The sequence below is a fragment of the Lithobates pipiens genome, unplaced genomic scaffold, assembly GCF_037356315.1.
Source record: "Lithobates pipiens isolate NorthernLeopardFrog02 unplaced genomic scaffold, aLitPip1_a1.2 Scaffold_28, whole genome shotgun sequence".
In the NCBI taxonomy this organism is placed as follows: Eukaryota; Metazoa; Chordata; class Amphibia; order Anura; family Ranidae; genus Lithobates; species Lithobates pipiens.
In genome coordinates this window covers 19,399,127-19,408,129 of record NW_027507789.1, presented here as the reverse complement: position 1 = coordinate 19,408,129, position 9,003 = coordinate 19,399,127, and the positions used below count along the sequence as shown (strand labels likewise).

Here is a 9,003-nt window from a genome sequence, read left to right as displayed (position 1 = left end):
TCCTGTGTCAGGTAGTAATAATCTCAAGATGGCGCCCGCAGGAAGTGATGTACCCGGCCTGTCACCCTCCCATTTTAGGAATGCCTCAGACTAGAGTATGTGCCTACTCCCAGCAGCAGCTGTTCTTCCAGTCCTTCCAGCGTGTGGGACGCAATGCTACAAAATTAAATTACTCTGACTGTTCAGAAAGGTCAGAGTCCCTTGTTACATACATAAGCACTTTCTGGGGTGGAAAAAAAAAGGGATATTATCAAGTGTAAAATGTGTAGAAGGATGACACCCCCCCTCCCCCGTCACACCCCCTGTTACACAATGAACTCGCTAAACCCCGTGAGTCCCTTGAAGTTTTTTTCTTGTTTTGTTTTTTGGGAATGTCTTGGTTTCCACGCATTATTCCTTTAACCACATAAGGACCTCTTTCTGAGATTTGTTGTTTACAAGTTAAAGCGGGAGTCCGCTGGTGTTCTGCCTAATAGAGTCCGGCCATCAATATGTGTCCGCTCCGTACTGCGCATGCGCAGTACGGAGCAGACGAAGCTTCGGAAAATCTCTGAAGCTGAACGGTGCCTGCGCCGTGAGTGGAGGTGGTAGCCCCACCATCCAAGCGGACATAGGGTTGTGAATATTGGAGGGCCCCTCGCGGGCGAGCTTCGCTCGCCACGCTTCGGGCTCGGCCTCGCTGCGCTCAGCTCTTTTTTATTCTAACTCTATGCCCACTTGGATAGTGGGGATAGAACCTGGACTCACGGCGCAGGCGCCGTTCATCCTCGGCAATTTTCGGAATCTGTGTTCCTGTGTACTGCGCATGCGCAGTACACAGGGGACAGCATCTGATGGAGGACCCTATTTGACAAGACACCGGGACTCCGCATTTTTATTTTTTTTTTAAAAGCCAGCAGCTACAAATACTGCAGCTGCTGACTTTTAAAATAGTGACACTTACCTGTCCAGCGCGCCCGCGATGTCGGCACCCGAAGCCGATCTCTAGATCGTCTCTCGGGTCCTGCCGCCGCCATCTTGGGTATGGGAATCAGGAAATGGAGCCTTTCGGCTTCATTTCCCGGTTCCCTACTGCGCATGCGCGAGTTGCGCTGCGCAATAAGGACGGTCCCCGCTGCCTCTGGGATCTGTGTGTTTCCCAGCAGGCAGCGGGGCACTTGCGGAAAGAGGCGGGCACTTGCGGAAAGGGGCGTAATCTACGCCCCTTTCCGCAGAGAGCTATCCCGGAAGTGGGTGCAGATACCTGTACTGTACAGGTATCTGCACCCCCCTCCCCCCTGAAAGGTGCCAATTGTGGCGCCGGAGGGGGGGAGGGTTCCGATGAGCGGAAGGTCCACTTTAGGGTGGACCTCCGCTTTAAAAACGGTTTGTTTTTTTGCTAGAAAATTACTTAGAAGCCCAAACATGATACATTTTTTTTCTAACACCCTAGAGAATAAAATGGCGGTTGTTGCAATACTTTCTGTCACACCATATTTGCGCAGCGGTCTTATAAGCGCACTTTGTTTGGAAAAAATACACTTTTTTGAATTCAAAAAATAAGACAACAGTAAAGTTAGCCCAATTTTTTTTTTATATTGTGAAAGATGATGTTACGCCGAGTAAATTAATACCCAACATGTCACGCTTCAAAATTGCGCCCCACTCGTTGAATGGCCACAAACTTTTACCCTTAAAAATCTCCATAGGCGATGTTTAAAAAATTCTACAGGTTGCATATTTTGAGTTACAGAGGAGATCTAGGGCTAGAATTATTCCTCACATGTGTGGTTTGAACACCGTTTTCATATGCAGGCGCTACTCACGTATGCGTTCGCTTCTGCACATGAGCTCGTTGGGATGGGGCACATCTAAAAAATTTTGTTTTTTCTTATTTATTTTACCTTTTATTTTATTTATCTTTAAAAAAAAATAAAAATAAATTGTGACACTTTTATTCCTATTACAAGGAATGTAAACATCCCTTGTAATAGAAAAAAGCAGGACAGGTCCTCTTAAATATGAGATCAGGGGTCAAAAGACATCAGCTCTCATATTTACACTAAAATTCCCAGGCCAATTTTCAGCTTTCAGCGCTGTCACATTTTGAATGACAATTGCTCGGTCGTGCAACGTTGTCCCCAAATGAAATTATGATCATTTTTTTCCCACAAGTACAGCTTTCTTTTCGTGCTATTTGATCACTTCTGTGTTTTTTATTTTTTGCGCTATAAACCAAAAAATGCAACAATTTGGAAAAAAAACACAATATTTATTACTTTTTGCTAAAATAAATATCCCAAAAATGCTTTCCTCAGTTTAGGCCGATATGTATTCTTCTACATATTTTTGGTAAGAAAAAATCCCAATAAGCGTGTGTAGCAGCCATAACCCATTGCAGGGCGGCCTTGACTTATTGGGCTTACTAGTTACCTTCTCTTGGCCTGCTCCTCCGCGTCTAGGGGTTCCCAGGGTTGATACCCAACGACTTGAACACTGACACAGATGAAGTCCTCTTTAAAAGGTTTTATTTTGCAGTAAGAACCTTCAAATAACACAGTCTCTTAGGGAACAGAGGGCACAGGTGAAGAATCCGTAATGTGTGGCAGGTGACGTGGCAAGTGAAAATCCGTGATGTGGCAAGTGACAATCCATAATGTGTGGCAGGTGACGTGGCAAGTGACAATCCGTAAAGTGTGGCAGGTGACGTGGCAAGTGACAATCCGGGACGTGGCAATTGGACAATCCTCAACATGTGGCAGGTGACATTCTGCAATGTGTGGCAAGTGGACAATCTGCAACATGTGGCAGGTGACATTCCGCAACGTGTGACAAGTGACAATCTGCATCTGGTGGCAGGCGACGTGACAAGTGGACAATCTGCAACGTGTGGCAGGTCAAGTGACAGTCTGTAATGTGTGGCAAGTGACAATCCAGGACGTGGCAAGTGACAATCCATAATGTGTGGCAGGTGACATAGTTTCATAGTTAGTTAGGTTGAATAAAGACACCAGTCCATCCAGTTCAACCTGAGTAAGTGTCTACAATTGTCCCTATCCCTGTACATTGCTACACCCACATTGGTCCCTATCCTCAAGGAGCCCACAATCCAAGGTCCCCATACATATACTAGGGCCAATTTTGGACAGAAGCTAGAAGCCAATTAACCTACCTGCATGTCTTTGGATTGTGGGAGGAAACCGGAGTACCCGGAGGAAACCCACGCAGGCACAGGGAGAACATGCAAACTCCAGGCAGGTAGTGTTGGGATTTGAACCAGTGACCTTCTTACTGCTAGGTGAGAGTGCAAACCACTACACCACTGTGCCGCCCCTGATGGCAAGTGACAATCCGGGATGTGGCAAGTGTACAATCCGCAACATGTGGCAGGTGACGTGGCAGATGACATTCTGCAACATGTGGCAAGTGGACAATCCACAACATGTGGCAGGTGACGTGGCAAGTGACAATCCGTAATGTGTGACAAGTGACAATCCAGGACATGGCAAGTGACAATCCATAATGTGTGGCAAGTGACATGGCAAGTGACAATCCATAATGTGTGGCAGGTGACGTGGCAAGTGACAATCCAGGACGTGGCAAGTGGACAATCTGAAACATGTGGCAGGTGACGTGGCAGGTGACATTCTGCAATGTGTGGCAAGTGGATAATCCACAACATGTGGCAGGTGATGTAGCAGGTGAAGTGGCAAGTGACAATCCGTAATGTGTGGCAAGTGACAATCCAGGACGTGGTAAGTGACAATCCATAATGTGTGGCAAGTGACAATCCAGGACGTGGTAAGTGACAATCCATAATGTGTGGCAAGTGACGTGGCAAGTGACAGTCTGGGACATGGCAAGTGGACAATCCCCAAGTGGCAGGTGACATTCCACAACGTGTGACAAGTTACAATCTGCATCTGGTGGCAGGCGATGGTGGCAAGTGACACGCTCAGGGCTCCCACTGATTCTGCATTATGGTGAGTTAAACTATTTCATTTTATATAACAGAACATAAATTGGTTAGAAGGCCTGGAGGTCAGCAACGTGTGTCCTTTAGGGGCTGCATACAGTATACTGCATACAGTATACTGCATACTTTGTTGTTCAAAATTAATATAAGCTGTTGCCTGGGTACTGTGCCACATGAGTGTGGTAATCTGTTGTTCAGTCGCATTAGTTCATTTTTTTTGTGTGGGGGGTCTGTTTGCATTTTGCTATGGGGCCCTGTTATTTCTAGTTACGCCCCTGGACGCAAGTGTGGAAAAAACAATCAACGGCTCTTCCTGTTTACATTGTGATCAGCCGTGATTGGACACGGCTGATCACGTGGTGACCGACACGCCACAGCAACAATCGCTGCGATGGGCGCCCCCAGTCAGGACGTCCGGTCAGGATATCGCAACCACTTTGACAACATCACTTTGCTATATGGCGGGTGGCAAGTGGTTAAAAATGGCTGTGCACTTTTTGTACCAAATAAAAATGGTTTGTAAACAAAAAATAAAATGGCTGTGCAAATGTTGTGCAATGTAAAAAATTGCAACAACCACCATTTTACCTTTCAAGGGCCTCTGCTTTGTAATTTTCTAGCAAATAAAAAAAGGAATATTTTAACATGTATGAGAGAAATGTCAGAATTGGCCCTGGTGGCAAGTGGTTAAGCAAAGTAATAGTACTCTCTCCATATTTCAAAGGATAAGTTCACCTTTTTACAAAAAATAATAAATGCACATGTTTTTGCAGGTAAAAAAATCGCGGGAAAAACGCGGTACTTGCGTTTTTGATGCAGGTCCATTGACTTCTATTACATGCAAAAGGCTGCATTTTGCATGAAAAAAAGTCCCCAACCCTTTCCAAAAACGCAGAGGCACAAAAATGCATTGATGTGAACATGTTCCATAGGAACCCATGTTAAAAAATTTCCCTGCATTTCTGCAAAATGCTAAATGCATCAAAAAAAACGCGTTAGTGTGAATCAAGCCTTAGGCTAGGTTCACACTGCTGTGATGCGGGAACGCTGCGAATACACTGCGGGTTCCCGCATCGCATGTCTTCCAGCGGCAGTTCACACTGCCCTATGCGAACTGCTGGGAGTGTCAGTGAAAAGTTGACACCCCCAAATCAGTTCGCATATCGCAGTGCGATCTCCAAACTCGGACAGGAATTGGATCGCATTGTGTGAACACCCATGCGATCCGATTCTGCTGCGGACCAAAAAAAGGGTCCTGTACGAGTTTGGACCGAATGCGATGCAAATTCAGCCTTATTATCTGTATGGCTTAAATCACATTGCACAGAGATCGCATGTGATTTGCACTGCAGTGCGGTGCGAATCACATCCGATCTCGGACATCGCAGCAGTGTGAACCTAGCCTTACACAGAAGGTTGGCAGGTCCTGGGGATGTTTACTTTGATTTAGCTCATTGGCGCAGAGCACAAGCCTATTGTTGTCAGACCACAATTTGTCAGATTAGCCAGCGTCATGAATTTTGGTGAAACACAAACAGCTGTCATAGGCTCGGTTCACACTGGTCCGATGCGGGAAAACCTGCAATTCCACTGCGGGTTCCCACAATCGCACCCGACTCGCACGGCAGTTCACACTGACATATGCAAACTACTGGGGAGTGTCATACAATGTTAACGACACCTCCATTTCAGCATCGCATGTGATTTGCACTGCAGTGCAGTGAAAATCACATGCGATTTTTCCCCACGCAGCAATGTGAACCGGCCCTGAGCCTAGTTTCCACAAATCTGATGGCTAGCAATGTTAACTGTGAAGTTGGCCCATCAGAATGCAGTTCACGTGCACAAAAACCCACTTTTCATATAGGCTCAGTTTCCACTTGTGCAACTTTTCCTGCGAAGTTGCATGACAAGTCGTACCCGATGATTTCTAATGAGAACCTTTCATATCTGTGCGACTTCAAGTCACAGCAACTTCAAAGTAGTCCCTGCACTACTTTGGTCCCACTTTGATGTGACCTGAGGTCCATAGACCTCCAGAATACATAGACATTGCTTCAAGTCGCAGAAAAATCCTGACAAAAAATTGCCGCATAATCATGTGACTTTCAGGCTTTTCAGGCTAATGCAGCCTGAAAGTTGCATGATTCTGCCGCAATTTTGATGCGGCTTAAAGCAATGACTGTGTATTCCGGAGTGGGACCAAAGTAGTGCAGGGACTACTTTGAAGTCGCTGTGACTTGAATGGTACTCATTGGAAATCATCGGTTACGATTTGTCATGCAACTTAGCAGTCCCAAGTCGCAGGACAAGTTGCACAAGTGGAAACGGAGCCTAAATGAAAAGCGTGTTTTTGTGCACGTGAACTGCATTCTGACGGGCCAACTTCACAGTTAACATTGCTAGCCATCAGATTTGTCCATAGTCTTTACAGCACATGTGCAGGAATAATGATCAGATTTTACTACCGTAGTAAAATCTAATCGTTAAGGCTCCTTTCACACTGATTTTTCCATGACTTTTGCTACGACTTGAAGCAATATCTGTGTAATCTTGAGGTTGCATCAAAGTCGGACAAAAGTAGTAATGGGACTACTTTGAAATCACACAGATATGAACTGAGCTCGTTCGAAATCATGGGGTATGACTTGTCATATGACTTTGCAGTCCCAAGTCGCAGGACAAGTCGCACGACTGTGAAAGGGCCTCAGGCTGTCTGTACCACTTTATCACTGCTGCTACCTGATCTTTGATTTTGTGTATTGTTCTACTGGTGGTGACTCACGATTCTTTCAGGGTACTGTGTTCTAACAACTCATATGATTCTTTGACTCAGTAACTCGCATGATTCTTTAACCGCTTCCCGACCGCCGCACGATGATGTAGGTGGACAGAACGACACGGACGGGCAAATGGGCATACCTGTACGTCCCTTTGAATTTGCCGCCGCGACATCGAGTGAGTAGGATCACGGGTCTCGTGGGCTCGATGTCCGTGGGGATATCCACGATCGTCTCACAGAGAGAGGAAGAACTGGGAGATGCTAATGTAAACAAGCATCTCCCGGTTCTGCCTAGTGACAGTGTCACTGATCTCTGCTCCTTGAAGTGATCGGGAGCGCTGATCTGTGATGTGTCACACACAACCCCTCCCCCCAACAGTTAGAATCACTCCCTAGGACACACTTAACCCCTACAGCGCCACCCAGTGGTTAACCCCTTCACTGCCAGTGACATTTTTACAGTAATCAATGCAATTTTTTTTAGCACTGATCGCTGTTTTAATGCCAATGGTCCCAAAAATGTGTCAAGTGTCCGATGTGTCCACCATAATGTCGCAGTCACGATAAAAAACGCTGATCGGCGCAATTACAAGTAAAAAAAAATTATTAATAAAAATACCATAAAACTATCCCCTATTTTGTAAACGCTATAACTTTTGCGCAAACCAATCAATAAACGCTTATTGCGATTTTTTTTACCAAAAATATGTAGAAGAATACGTATCGGCCTAAACTGAGGAAAAAAATTTTTTTTATATATTTTTTGGGGGATATTTATTATAGCGAAAAGTTAAAAATAATGTGTTTTTTTCAAAATTGTCGTTTTTTTTTTTGTTTATAGTGCAAAAAATAAAAACCGCAGAGGTGATCAAATACCACCAAATGAAATCTCTATTTATGGGGAAAAAGGGACGTCAATTTTGTTTGGGAGCCACATCGCACAACCGCGCAATTGTCAGTTAAAGCGATGCAGTGCCATTTCGTGACTCAAGAACTAGATACAAACTTAAAACAGTTCTGAGTGTCAGTGTGCTGTGAGCCGGTGTCTTGCCTAGAAAGTTCCCCCGGTGGATAAGGACCCCCCTGTACTGCGCTTGTGCAGTATGAACGACTACGGAGCCGCCGAAAGTCTCCGAAGATGAACAGCTGGTCATCAGCTTTACACGGCGCTTGCGCACTACATTCTGCCCTGAGTCCAGGTTCAAGCCCCACCATCCAAGTGGACATAGAGTTAAAACCCAAATATGCCGAGCGTAGCGAGGCCGTGCCCAATGTGTGGCGAGCGAAGCGAACCTTCGAGGGGCCCTGTTACAAAGTGTTTTTTAAACAGTGTTGGCATGCAGGCGCCGTGTACAGCTGACTCACAGGTGTTCAGCTTCAGCTATTTTCGGTGGCTCCGTTGTGGTTCGTACTGTGCAAGCGCTGCATTAGGGGAACACAGGCTGCATTTGGTGGGACACAGGCTGCATTTGGTGGGACAGAGACTGCATTAGGAGGGACACAGGCTTCAATAGGGGGGACAGAGGCTGCATTGAGGGGACAGAGGGTGCATTTGGGGGGACAGAGGGTGCTTGTAAGGAGGGACTCCGCTGGGGACACCTGATGTAAGGACGGACTCTGCTGGTAACATCTGATGGCATCTGGTAGCAGGCGACATGGCTAGTGCCACGCTCAGGGCTCCCACTGATTCTGCATTATGGTGAGTTGAATGATTTAATTTTATATTACAATGTAATAATAGAAACAATGCGCTTCAATCATCCTGACACCATAACAACCATGTGCTAAGTGCTAACACCAGGTGTTTGAAATATCTTTATCTGCTGATTGTTAAACTTTCTAGAATACACATATTTCTATTGTTGTGTAGGATCTGGGCCTGCTGTCCTCCATCCCTCTCCCTCCATCCCTCATTTATCTCAGACGCTAACCACACCACCTTAGAGCCGTGCCCACAATTTTGCTCAAACCACGCCCGTTTTCACCAAGTGGGAGGGGTCAAAAAGGAAGGGTCGGGGTCTGGCACCCCCCCAATCCTAAAATTTCACCAGCCGCCACTGTCTGCAAGCGTCACCTCCGCTGGTTGGGTCCCTGGCTTGATACCCACTGAAGTTTCCTGATTTTTTACTGTCCCTCATTGGTGAGAATGCTGCTCCGGTACTTCCACATTTACTCACTGCGGTCCCTGGTAATAAGGTGGATAGTTCCTTAGTGGTGACAGCTTCCCCTCTACCTCCGACCATGACAGGTTCTCCAGCTGGTAGAA

The 9,003-nt window shown here is 46.1% G+C and overlaps 1 protein-coding gene across 1 annotated transcript in view; it reads right to left on the bottom strand.

Moving 5' to 3' along the window:
- The window catches only part of LOC143935169 (uncharacterized), a 17,324-nt gene extending 17,293 nt beyond the window's left edge, over positions 1-31 (bottom strand). The window contains exon 1 of the mRNA XM_077458827.1: positions 1-31. This exon is cut by the window's left edge and continues 155 nt beyond it. The gene's annotated coding sequence lies outside the window, so the exon portion shown is untranslated.
- Between the last annotated feature and the right edge of the window lie 8,972 nt (positions 32-9,003).